The following is a 12,682-nucleotide window of genomic DNA, read 5'->3' on the forward strand; positions in this document are numbered from 1 at the left end:
AAAAATTGCTGTCCGTGGCCTGAGATTTTGCTGTGGCGTGGCGTTTGAGATTTTGCTGTCTATTACGGCGGTGGCCATTATTGTCGTTGCCCTGAAGAAGAACGTGTGACACGGGAAAGCTGAGTCCGATTCGGCTTCTTGAGAGTTACGGTCTTCAGACGGAGGTGGTTCTTCTGTAGTAGTGAAATTACGCAGAGGAAGCAAGCGAGAAGATGCTTTCGTAGTTTGTTTATATTTGTATGTTGGTTTATATAGGGAGCTGTTTAAACAAAATCCTTCGGCGTTGTATCAATACCGTGGATCCTGGAATATGCTTTACTAGTGTCCGCCCTTCAAAAAAAACCGGCGGACCCAAATTGTGAACTCAAGTGGTAAATATTGACGAAGAGTATAACAAATCTTCTGCACCACCTATTGACCTTCTTGTATGTAAATTTTGATGCCAAAAAAAAAAAAAACTTAGCTTAGGCCGTCCGCGGACGAAGCTGGTGGTCGAGATTTCTCCACGTGGAATCATGGGTAGAGGAATGTTCCAGCATGTGCCAAGACGGTTCGGTGAATAAATTTGGTCAAATGTTGACATGTCTCATCGCCATTTTGGTGGGTGTGAATGCCCTTGTTCGTGATTTGCTACTTTCCTGAGCTGGTACACATGTTTCCAGATTCAATGAATGGTTGCTGAAGATTCAATGAAATTTTGTGAACTGGAGCCCAAGGGAAAGCATGTATTGATCGCTGCCATCTACTGTCCAAGAATACTGTTGTCCAAGAGACATCTGCGGCGGCAACGAAGAGGCACAGGGACAACCTCGGTCTTGAAGTCCAAGAGACATCCACAGTAGCAATGAAGACGGCTGACAGTCTCACATCAAATCTATAACTTTGAATTCATTAAGCTTAATATCTCAGATACATTCGAATTAATTATAATTTGTTCAAGCTGCTGGATGTAATACGTCTCCATTCAAATTTAGAAGAAAACGTCTTTGCTTCATTTTTGAGACCAGATGTATCATGAGATCCACTATTTCAATTAAGAGGCTTTTGTGTGGCTGAAGTGAAGCCGAGAGCACTCTTGCACAAGGAGCAGAGTATGCTATATTTTACAGGCTACTGAATTCATTTCTTGCAGCCAGAATAAAAATGCAGTAAGGTCCATCGTCAACATTGTCAAGAAACACTTGTCCTTCTTTCTTTGCAAGATCATTCCAGAGACTCACTACCACTGTCTTCTTGCTTTCATCTGCAATTGTAATATCACGCTTGGGGATTTCTTCATTGTTGCTTAGAACTGGTGATACACTCCCAAAGTCGTGCTTATATTCTGGAATATGGGTTCCTTCCTCAACTGCTTCTTCAACTTCTGAATTTGCATGCAAAGTCATCTCATAATCATTTGCTACTGTCTTGAATTGATTGTAGAAACTTGAAATATATGTTATAGATTGAAGGTGTAATATCAAGTCTATGGTGACTAAAATGGAATGAAATTCTTTATGTTCTTGACTTCAAGCTTTGAGCAGACCCAAAGCAATTTACACTAGTCTTCCTATTTGAAGGGGTTTTGAAATTCAAGTTTGGCGGCTGAAATACATAGATATTCAAGTTACAAGACAAGTGTTATGACTTCTGCAAATGTTTGGGTTGTCGTATGTTGATCTAGATTTTTGAAGAAACAGGTTCTCTACTTCCCAGCTACTTCTTTATTTCAATTTGTTGGCTAAGATATTTTTCTGTGTAATTTTGCACAGAACATGTTCATGGTATGAAATTGCATTGTATATGGAAGTATATTGAGAAGCTACATACTTGAATATTTTTGAAGACAAAGTGGTACACCAATCAATTTTTTGCAGTGATATTATTGTGAAATGGATAGAATGGGCGTTGTATTAGAATTGCTGAACACTCTAATACATTCTACAACGGACAATACAATTATGATTGATAAAGCCATTGTCGCAAACATTCAAATCTGTTTGAAAAATGTACAAGAAAATATTGAGTTTTTGCAGCAGTGGAGTCATCATTCTGAACCTGTTTCTGTTCAGAACAATGAAGCAAACTCCCATAAACAGCAAGTCAATATTGTTCAAGTTCATTCAGATTCAGTACCCAATAAAGCAACAGTTGTACATGCAGATGCAGAAACTCACTCTGCACTTCCCAAGCCCATCATCAGACCTTGGGAACAACTTGTCCACAACAAGCACAGAACTGGTCTTGGATATGAAAAGGACTTGTCCTTTCATATTCCAGAATACTCAAAACCCATTCAGTTTCAGAGTGCTGGATTCATTTATGACAGTTCACCTGCTCCTCATGACAGTTCAGCTTCAGCTGTTCCAGATTCTGCCCCTCTTCCACAGCAACAACAACAACAAAAACAACAGATCGTGAAATGCCAACACTGTGATCGAGTTGGCCATCTGAAAGATCACTGTTTTGATCTTCATCCATGTGAGCACTGTCATAAAACCAGCCATTCTTCACACAGATGCTTCAGAAACAAACGTCCTGCAAGAACAAAGATTCATCTTGGATGGATCACTTCTTGGCAATGGGCATCAACAACCAAGAAGATATTCCAAACACATATCAGAACTTGTTCCAGAGTATTAAACAATCTTGCAGTTGAGTTTTCTCCATCTTCTCACCTTGTACCTGACAGGGGGGGAAATGATGGTCATCTACAAGCTTCAAAGCCACATCAAGAGAGCCTGAGCCACAACCTGCCACACCAGTTTCAGAGTTGTAGCCAGAGACAAGATGCCTGAACATGCCTGAAGATGCCTGAACATGCCTTATGTTAATAAAAAAATGCACTCAATGATTTATCTTTCACATTGTTTTACTGTCCATGTGTGTTTAACAGGATTGATAAAAAATCAAATTACAGTTATACATTTGATAAAAAAACCAATAACATTATAGAAATGAATTTAGAAAGAAAGAAAAAATATTGTTTACTTCAATTCTTCTAATTGAATGTTGATTGCTTCTAAAGTTGTACCTAAGGGTGTAAATGAATCATATAGATGCCCCATTATATTTATAACAAGGACAATGATGTTGCATCAAGTACCAGGGTATATAAAATAAGGACCTTGAAACATTATGTGCTAAGGGTATGGTTAAAGTTATGCTTGATTTCATTCTAAATTCCCATTTCTATTAATATTTCAGGTTTTCTAAACACAATAGAGTAACATTATGTTAGAATAAAATGCAAAGTGATTTCTCGTTTGGCAAAAACCAAAGAATTTCATAGAAAACATGGAATATCATGGAAAAAGAATACCCCATGCACACATCAATGTTACAAAGCTAGAGAAATAGTGAATAAGACATTAAAATAAAATGCAAGGAGATTTCACCATGCATTGGTTTAAAACATAAATTATAAGAAAAGGAAGAAAATGCATACTGCATGTTACATTGTAAATTGTTTTTTATAATAAATCATTTTCCAAAAATACATCACATTATTAATAAGAAAAATTTAAATTATAAAAACAAACAAACCAACCAATTATATATTTGATTTACAAACCAACAACATTATAGAAATGAATTTAGAAAGAAAAATAAATAAGAGACTGGTAGTGGTCACAGCTCTAATGTCCATATTTCTGGAACTCCCACTCGCTATTATCTGCAACAATATATACATAGTAAAGTGTAAAATAAAAGTTCAAATGAATCTTCAAAGTAGACTTTCTCTCTCATTGTCCAACCAAAGCTAAAGTGAACAGAAAAATCAACTAACCATTTCCTTAAAAAAATTCATGTTTCCATTTGAAAATAATTTCACTCTATTAAAATGCAGCCCTAAAGATTGATTGCACAAGAAGAAAATTTAGAATACATACCTAATGGGCATACTTGTCTTGTCTTAAGCCACCAGACTTATGCAGTGAAAATGAAAGGCATGATTGCAAGCTCCTGTTTCAAATGTCAAAGAAAAACATATAAAATTTTGATAACCTAGAACTTAACCCAATAATAATAATACATACATACATAATTTTAACATACCCCAGGCAACTGTGCATTCTTCAGTGGTCTAGTGGTCTCAGTTCCTTGATTTGCCTGACACTCTATACTATATATAGACGAAAATAAAGATAATAATATTATTTTCAAATTTCATATAAATTTAGTCAAACTGATTAAAAAATCTCCCAAAAACAATCCATTTTCTCAATTTTCTACCATTAAATTATATAAATAAATAGCACATACAGAGATCCATAATGTGGTTTCTGCAAATTGCACAATTATCGACCTGGATCTCTGCATGCAGAAATGATGAGATTAAAATTGTGTTAGAATAAAATAGTAAATCATTAAAGTTAAATTGGATATTTTTAGTGATAAGGATACTTGTCTGACAGACAGTTTGAAGACTGGTGTAAAACGACTCCGTTTTGAACAAATAAATAAATGCAACAAGGTTGGAAGCACATAATACCCCATGCCCAGAGTGCAACAGCATTCCATTTCTTAATTTCGAATCTCTTATTCTTGGTGGAATTAGTGCATGGTGCCACAGCTTGACTACTGGAGCCCTCTCCCTCTCCTTCTCCTGTAGACTCTTGGATCATCCTCTTCTCTGCGTCTCTTGATGCCATCACGCCCTGCCCTGCCCTACGAGATCGAGATTGCACAGTTTCTGCCCTACCAGATTGCCCTACGAGATCGAGATTGCACAGTTTTACGTTGAAACGAACGATCAAAAGTACGCCCTACGAGATTGAGATTGAGATTGAACAGTTCAATTTTACGTTGAAACGAACGATCAAAATACGCCCTACACACTTTCGGGTGGTTTAAGCAATTTCAGATCTTGTATCAATAAAACTCCCTACGAGGTTGTGGTTGGTATCAATAAAACCCAATACGATCTCACATATATATCAAATCGCAATTGTCCCCGCGCGCCCGCATATATATATATATATATATATATATATATATCAAAACGTGAAACTTCAATCTATTTATGCTATTTATGCGTGCCCTTTGGTAGTTCAAGTTTTCATTACGAATGAGCCGACCATAAAAGAAAATATGACTTTCTTTCCACTAAATCAGGACATTCTAATAAATTGATTTTATTTAATAAATTTATTTTATTATGAGTAATAAATGTTGATTTCTTTATTGACATAAATTTTGGTACAATATTTTTAGCTGGTATTTATTAATTTTTACAATAAATTATATTTTGTTTATTTGATGATGATGATGGTGGTGGTTAATATCCATTGAGACCAAATTGGTCTATGGGACCTACAATTTTCTTAGTTTTTAATTATCTGGCTCCTCGTCTTTCTTGGCAAGATTGGTGCTGTAGCTTTCTTTTTTTCTCTATGGTCTTCCAACTTCTCTTCTTGTTCTTGGGACATTGGTGTCTTAGCTTCGCGATCTATTGTGTTCGACCTTTTGAAGATAGTCGGAGAAGAAGTTTGGTTTAGGAGATCTGCTTTGCTATTAAATGAAGATTTATTTTGTGTGGTATTTGAATCCTCATAGCTGTTGATTTGTTGGGCGGGGTTTTCTCCCTGCTTGTCTTGAGAGTTGTTTCTTTCTTGCCCGATTTCTTGTGATTCAGAGTTTTCTTTAGAGTATTCTTCTTTGATGACAATGTAGTGTTCTTTTTGTGCTCCTTCCCACCATGTAGATCTATGATGGTTTTTTCTAGCAAATTTTTTTCTGGCATATTTTAAAATTTTTTAAAATAATAAAAATTTATTAAATCACATTACAAAATTATTTATTCATTTATGTATATTGATGGTTAGTATGTTTAATCATCAACCACTAATTAATTATTGAAGCGACCATGTAAAAGGTGGTATTGAGTAGTAGCTACATGTCCCACAACCCTAGAAATGATATAGGGAAGAAGGCATGCATAGGCCATGATGAAAGTAATGAGTCATCCCAAGTAGCCTTGCCCATTGTTGGGGTAGGAAACTCAATCGTCAAACCATAAAGATAGCGTCTAAAGGTAAAGGGATAGGAATGGGGATTTGAACCACCAATTGGACCTTTTTATGGGATGCTTTTCTTTTAAGAGAAAGTATGGAGTCCTCTAGCAGGTTTTTAGCAATAGATTTGGGTCATAGTGCCATGAAAAATGTTTTGGGGGTAGGGGGGATGGATGGATGTGTGGAACCTAAGCCTAAGCCCTAAAGAAATTCTTTAGGAACCTAGGGACAATAACTTTAGCTCAAACATGGGTTTTCGATCCTAGGACATGGATATGATGGAAACATGGACTTTCAACCACAAAAAAAGCTTTTATCCATCTAGGCCAACACGAATGCCTTGAAAAACCACACATGGGCTCTTAGAGATGTGTTTCGCTTGTGATTATAGATCCCATGCCACTAAGTGGTTTTCACTAGTACTTATGTCTCTTAGGACCATAGAAATGATTTACAGAATAATTTAGTACACTAGGTCCTAAAAAAACATTTGAGGTGTCCAACATGGCCTTGACCATGATTAGGTGAAGAATCTTAAGCCTTTGACCCAAAATATAGAGATGGGGTTTGAGGGGTGAGAAAGGGAGAGAGAGAGTTGGAGGGGAGAGATAAAGAGAGACAGATCGGGAAGAAATATGTAGGGATATAGAGATAGATATGGTTTGGGGTGAGAGAGGGAAGAAGAGAGACATAAAGAGAGATGAAGGGAGAGGTATAAAGAGAAATAGTGATGGGGGAGAGAGGGAGAGAGATAATGAGGGAGGGAGGGAAAGGGAGAGAGAAAGAACGCGAGAAAAATGGAGATAGAGAGATGGAGTGAATGGAGATTTGATTATTTTTGTGACAAAGATGTGCCATGTTTCATCTCTTTCCCTGTAAAGGTTAATGAAATGACCTATACTGGTCAGTTTTAATTCCTATAAATAAATTTAATTGGAAAAAATAACACTGGTTTGATTTATATTTCATAATAAAAAACTCATCTAATTAATTTTGGTGTAGAATGGAAATATCTATTCACTTTCTATTGAAAATGTAGCAAGAAAATCTTAGTTTGACTTTGCCTTGGTCAAACTAGAGAAAATTCGAATTTCTATTTCCACATAAATCTTGGAGGTAGTTAACTAAGATGACATGGCACTTGTCACTCAGTTAACTCATTTAATTCCAGTTGGGGAAGCTTGAGTTCAGTTCAGTATGTTTGGTTGCTAATTTGCAGCAATCAATTTTAGTTAATTTGAGTTATTGTCAATTTAAGTAGTCCTAACTGTCATAAGAACTAGTGGAGGTCAAGTTATGGAAGTGGAACTTCAACCACACTTAGTGATCAACCAGTTCTTTGATCAATCAACCCAAAATAATTGTTGCATGCAGAGAATTTGAGTTACCTAGTTGAGATCGAGATTCCAAGGCAGTGTACTATCAGTTTGTAGCATATTCCCATGTGTACAGGTGATGCATACAGTCACATGAAAGACCCTAGGGAATTGCAAAATTCAATAGTGGGAAATTCTTAAATAATAGGGTCCAATTTGCGAGGGAAACATCACAAGGAAATAAGAGCTTGGGGGGCTTAAAATTGGCTAAATGTTGGTCAGGGTCAGTTAGTTAGGAAAAGGGATAGACTATGCACTTTCAGGGTGTGCTCAAAATTGAGTAAGCATACATATTTCATCTCTATTATGTGATTAATGAAATATAGTGAGTAAGGGGTTTTGAGTAGTTGCTTTCCCCTAGATAAATATATGGCCATCACAATGATGGGAAGTGTATGGTACCTTGAAAGCGGTGCCTTGTTCCATATGATGGGGAACAAAGATTTTTTCAGTGATTTGGAGGAGAAGGAGCTCCAAGTGCATGTCAAGATGGGAAATCATGGAAGGTACATTGTGACCGAGATTGGTGCAGTCACCTTTTAGATGGAGTGAGGCTCCCCTCTTAGTCTCAAGGATGTGATGTTTTTTTTGGGTCTAAAGAAGAATCTTATATCTGTTCTAGTTTTGGAAGACCGTGGCTACAATGTGATCTTCAACAAAGGAAAGGAATTCATGCGACACATAGCCACATGATAGGTGAATAATATTGAGGTTCGTGTGAAGAACCTCTACAAGCTAGATATGGAGGATTGTGTTGCATTGAGCACAAAGGCAGAGATTATGCAGAGTCACAATGTGAGCGAACTTTGGCATAAAATACTTGGCCATTTTCATCATGGCACTTTGAAGATCATGCAATAGATTACCACAGGCCTCCCCAAAGGAGCACTAGAGAAACAAGATACATGCAAAGGGTGTACCTTAGTGAAGTACACAAAAGCCACTTTCCATGATTGGGACATCAAAGAACATGTAGTCCTTGAAAGGGTCCACTTTGATGTCTATGGACCTTTCTCGACAACCTCCACTGCCAGACACAAATTTTCTCATATTTATTGATGACTTCTCATGAAAGTGTTGGGTCTTCTTCATGCAGAAGAAGGATGAGACTTTCTCCAAGTTATTAGAGTTCAAGTCACTAGTGGAGAAAGAAACGGGAAAGAAGGTGAAGGATCTCAGGAGTGATAATGGAGGTGAGTACGTGTTGAATGAGTTTAATTTGTTTTTTTTGCAAAATAAGGAATCTGATGAGTGTTGACAACACCCCACAACCGACAACATAATGGGGTTACTGAGACGAAGAACCATAACATTATGGGAGCAGCATGGGTGATGTTGCATGACCGAATCCTACCTCTACAATTGTGGGTTGAAGCATGCAACATAATGGTGTATTTACATAACATGATTCCTCATCGGATTATTGGCATGACCACACCAGAGTATGATTTCTTGGGGAGGAAGCTTGATGTGTCACACTTCAATATATTTGGAGCCTCTATTTATTTCCATGTCTCCAAAGAGTAAAGGAAGAAGTTAGAGCCTACAAAAGAGTTAGGGGTAATTGTGGGTTACACAAAAAGTCCCCAAAAATACCATTTGTATTTTCCATCCCTCAGAGTGATAGTTGTTCGAAGGGATGTCAAATTTGATTTAGTGTTTCTCAATTCTTGTATTGGCTCAGAATAGAATTGAGAATAGAGTTCGTTGTATATTTATTTCTTTTCATGATAGACGTTGGATATGAGTCCCTTTAACAACACTCATATCATTTTATAGATATTTATATTTATTTCCCCTATTTCGTTGTTTCAACGCACATAACTTATTATAGATAATTATATTTTATTTTTCTTTATCTTTGTTTCTTAGTTTTTGAGAAAATCACATTCTATTTTTAAGAAATCTCTTTTATTTTATTTAGTTCATCCTACATTTTTTTTCTTTTTATTATGATTTCCTATTCAACCCTTGCATTATTTTGAATTAGTATTATTTTGTTTTAGCAATATTTTTTAGCATTATTGCTACATTCTTTTCATTCCTTGCTATATCATGGGATAGTGGTATAATGAATAGTGGTATAGTGAGAATGTGCTTTTATAACAAATATTTTAGATGCGCTTTGTAATTTAATAAAGTTATGTACATAGATTTTTTTTAATTTTTTTTTGCATCTAATCATTTTTAGAAACATGCACTCAATCCTATTGTTGTATACCAATGCTCCCCAAGTCCCACACATATACTTTTGAAGATGGACTTGAATTTTTTATCACTTTTAGGAATGGACGCACACTTTTATGAGTAAATTATTTTTTCCAATGTACACCCTTCAATATGGGGATATCAATCTCATTAGAGGATTTAAGAGTTACCTCTCATCATTAATGTCTTTAACAAGGTTACATGATAGGAGAAGGAAACTTTGGAATTAGGGCATAGAGGTTGCTTGTAAGTAAGATTCCGGAGCTAGTTTATGATTCAATTTTTTTTCTTGAGTGTTGATTGCTTCTAACTTTGTAGTATCAAAAATACCCAATCACCCTCCTCTAACTCTCTTTCACTTCCATATTCATCAACTTGTTGCTTCATTATATGTTGCGCAATTTGAAGATATTCCATATGAACTATCAATGGTTTTTTAATCTTATCCATATGTTTCTATATTTCATATTACTTTAAATGTATCTTGAAAAACATATAACATACCAAGAACTCAATAGTCATAAAAAGCCTCAAATGGGAGAATTTTAGTATGAAAGAGATAATGGAGTCTATGTGCATAGGCTCAGAGCTTTTTTGTTCCCAACGGTGGAAAAGAATCATATGGAGCCACCATTATCTTTAGAAAAAGGACAATGATGTGGCATCAATTTTAGGGCATACATAATAATGACCTTGAAACATTATATGCTAAAGGTATGGTTAAAGTTCTGTTTGATTGCACTCTAGATTTCCATTTCTATTAATATTTCATATTTTGTAAACAAAACATAGTAACATTATGTGAATATTTTCTCCTTTTGAAAATGGCTAGGCTAGGCATTGTGTACCTTTTTCATCTCCATTTGACATTTGTCCATTTGTTGTTTTGACATGGGTCAACTTTTACTTAAGAAAAAAAAAAAATTAAACATCTTTCTGTAAAAGGGACCATTTTGCTAAATAAAATTTTCTTATATATAAATGAATGTTATAAATAATAGTGAGGAACTTATCATGGCAGAACTTATTAGAATTTGAATAATCTCAAATCCCTAGGAAATTGGTGGGTGGGGAGCCACATGGCACAGATCTAATTTTTGAGATTTATTAAAAGTAATGGACCATTTTGCTAAATAACATTAGCTCACATATAAATGGATGTTATAATAATAATGAGGAACTTATCATTGAAGGAACTTATTAGAATTGGAATATTCTCAAATCCCTAGGAAATTGGCGAGCGAGAGCCAAGTGACACGAATCTAATTTTTAAATTGATTAAAAGTCAATATAGCCTAACAAACTCTGTAAAACACTATAGTCATTGATAAAATTTCCCAAACTATAAATGCATATCATATACTTAGTAGGTACTCCTTCAAATATCACATCAATTAAATAACTCACTTTCATTTAAACTAAATATTAAAAAATATATATATTATAATTATTTTATTTTTTAAATATAATTATTTTGTATGCTATGTATAAAAAAAATCCATTAGTGAAATTCACTTTTAATTAGAATTATTTTATAATTTTCACATTTAAATATTTATATTAATAAAAACTTGATAACCTTACTTCTTACAATTATATTACATATTTAAATTACTAAGAAATAAGAAATAAATATACATCACTATAATATAACATTGAAAATCAAATATAAATAAGCAGAAAATCATAAAAACTATTACAAGAAAAATGTTCTTATTTTATTAAAATATAATGAATTATCTTCACCTTCGAATTAGGACAGATGCAAGGGTTTTACATAGGTTGATTCTAATACATGCAATTAAATATTTATTTATATATCATAAATAAAAACAAAATATATTCATTTTTAGGATGTGGTTATGGAGCTTCATGTTCGAAATCCATGATACCTATGATGTAGCGAGGAATAGACACCTTAAATTAAATTTGATTTAAACAAACCATTTTCGGCATGGAATTTTACACTATTCGTGATGCTATGTATGACTATATTTTGTCTTTTAATCATCTTCAACAATTAGTTTGAATAAAATTAAACTCAACAATTTTAGTAAATATTATTATTTAAAATATATTAGTTTCATATTTTTAAAATTTAAAAAATAATACAAATTTGTTAAATAACATTGCAAAATTACTTTTTGATTTATGTATATTTATGGTTAGTATGTTTAATCATCAACCATTAATTATTGAAGTGACGATGTAATTTTCAATGTGGTATTGAGTAGTAGCTACATGTCCCACAACCCTAGAAATGATATAGGGAAGAAGGTCATGCATAGGTCTTGATGAAAGTTATGAGTCATCTGAAGTAGCCTTGGCCATTGTTGGGGGAGGAAACTCAATCGTCAAACCATATAGATAGCTTCTAAAGGTAAAGGGACAGAGATAGCTTTTAAAGGTAAAGGGATAGGAATGGGGATTTGAACCACCAATTGGACCTTTTTATGGGATGCTTTTCCTTTAAGAGAAAGTATGGAGTCCTCTAGCAGAATCATCGAAAGAAGGTAGGAAGAGAATTGGGGAAGCTGAGAGACTTATGTAGAATGAGAGGGAGAATGTGGGTGCTCCTTCAAATCCTTCCAAAACTTAGAAGTGAACTTTGCATCCCTGTATAAAACAATATTCTTTGGTACACCATGCAATCTAACCACATATTTGATGAACACCTATGCTACATCACTCACTCAGGATGTAGACTTCACTGGAATGAAGTGCGCTACCTTTTTCAACCCGTCCACCACTACCATGGTGGAATTGTGATGTCTTAATGTCCTTGAAAAACGCGTGATAATGTCCATGGAACTGACCTCCCATTTCCACTTTGGAATTGCAATCAACTGTAGGAGTCCACCTGGATGCCTACACTCTACATTTACCTATTGACAATCAAAACATCTAGCCACAAAATTTGCTACATCCTTCTTCAGATTCGGCTCATAATAGAATTTATTCATTGCGGTCAGCATCGTCTGATAGTCTAGGTGATTTGAATATGGTTTCACATGAAAATACCTCAAGATCATCTTCTTGAGCTCATGATTTTCTGGCACATATATCCTATCTCTAAACCTAACCAATCCTCTATTGCAAGAA

At 34.8% G+C, this 12,682-nt stretch overlaps 1 pseudogene; it reads right to left on the reverse strand.

The window, feature by feature from the left end:
- Positions 1-3,617: 3,617 nt before the first annotated feature.
- On the reverse strand, positions 3,618-12,336 carry LOC149203350 (uncharacterized; annotated as a pseudogene).
- Positions 12,337-12,682: the final 346 nt, after the last annotated feature.

Source organism: Pinus tabuliformis, chromosome 2_1 (assembly GCF_031772625.1).
Source record: "Pinus tabuliformis cultivar Carrire ecotype Pingquan chromosome 2_1, CPIR1, whole genome shotgun sequence".
Classification (NCBI taxonomy): domain Eukaryota; kingdom Viridiplantae; phylum Streptophyta; class Pinopsida; order Pinales; family Pinaceae; genus Pinus; species Pinus tabuliformis.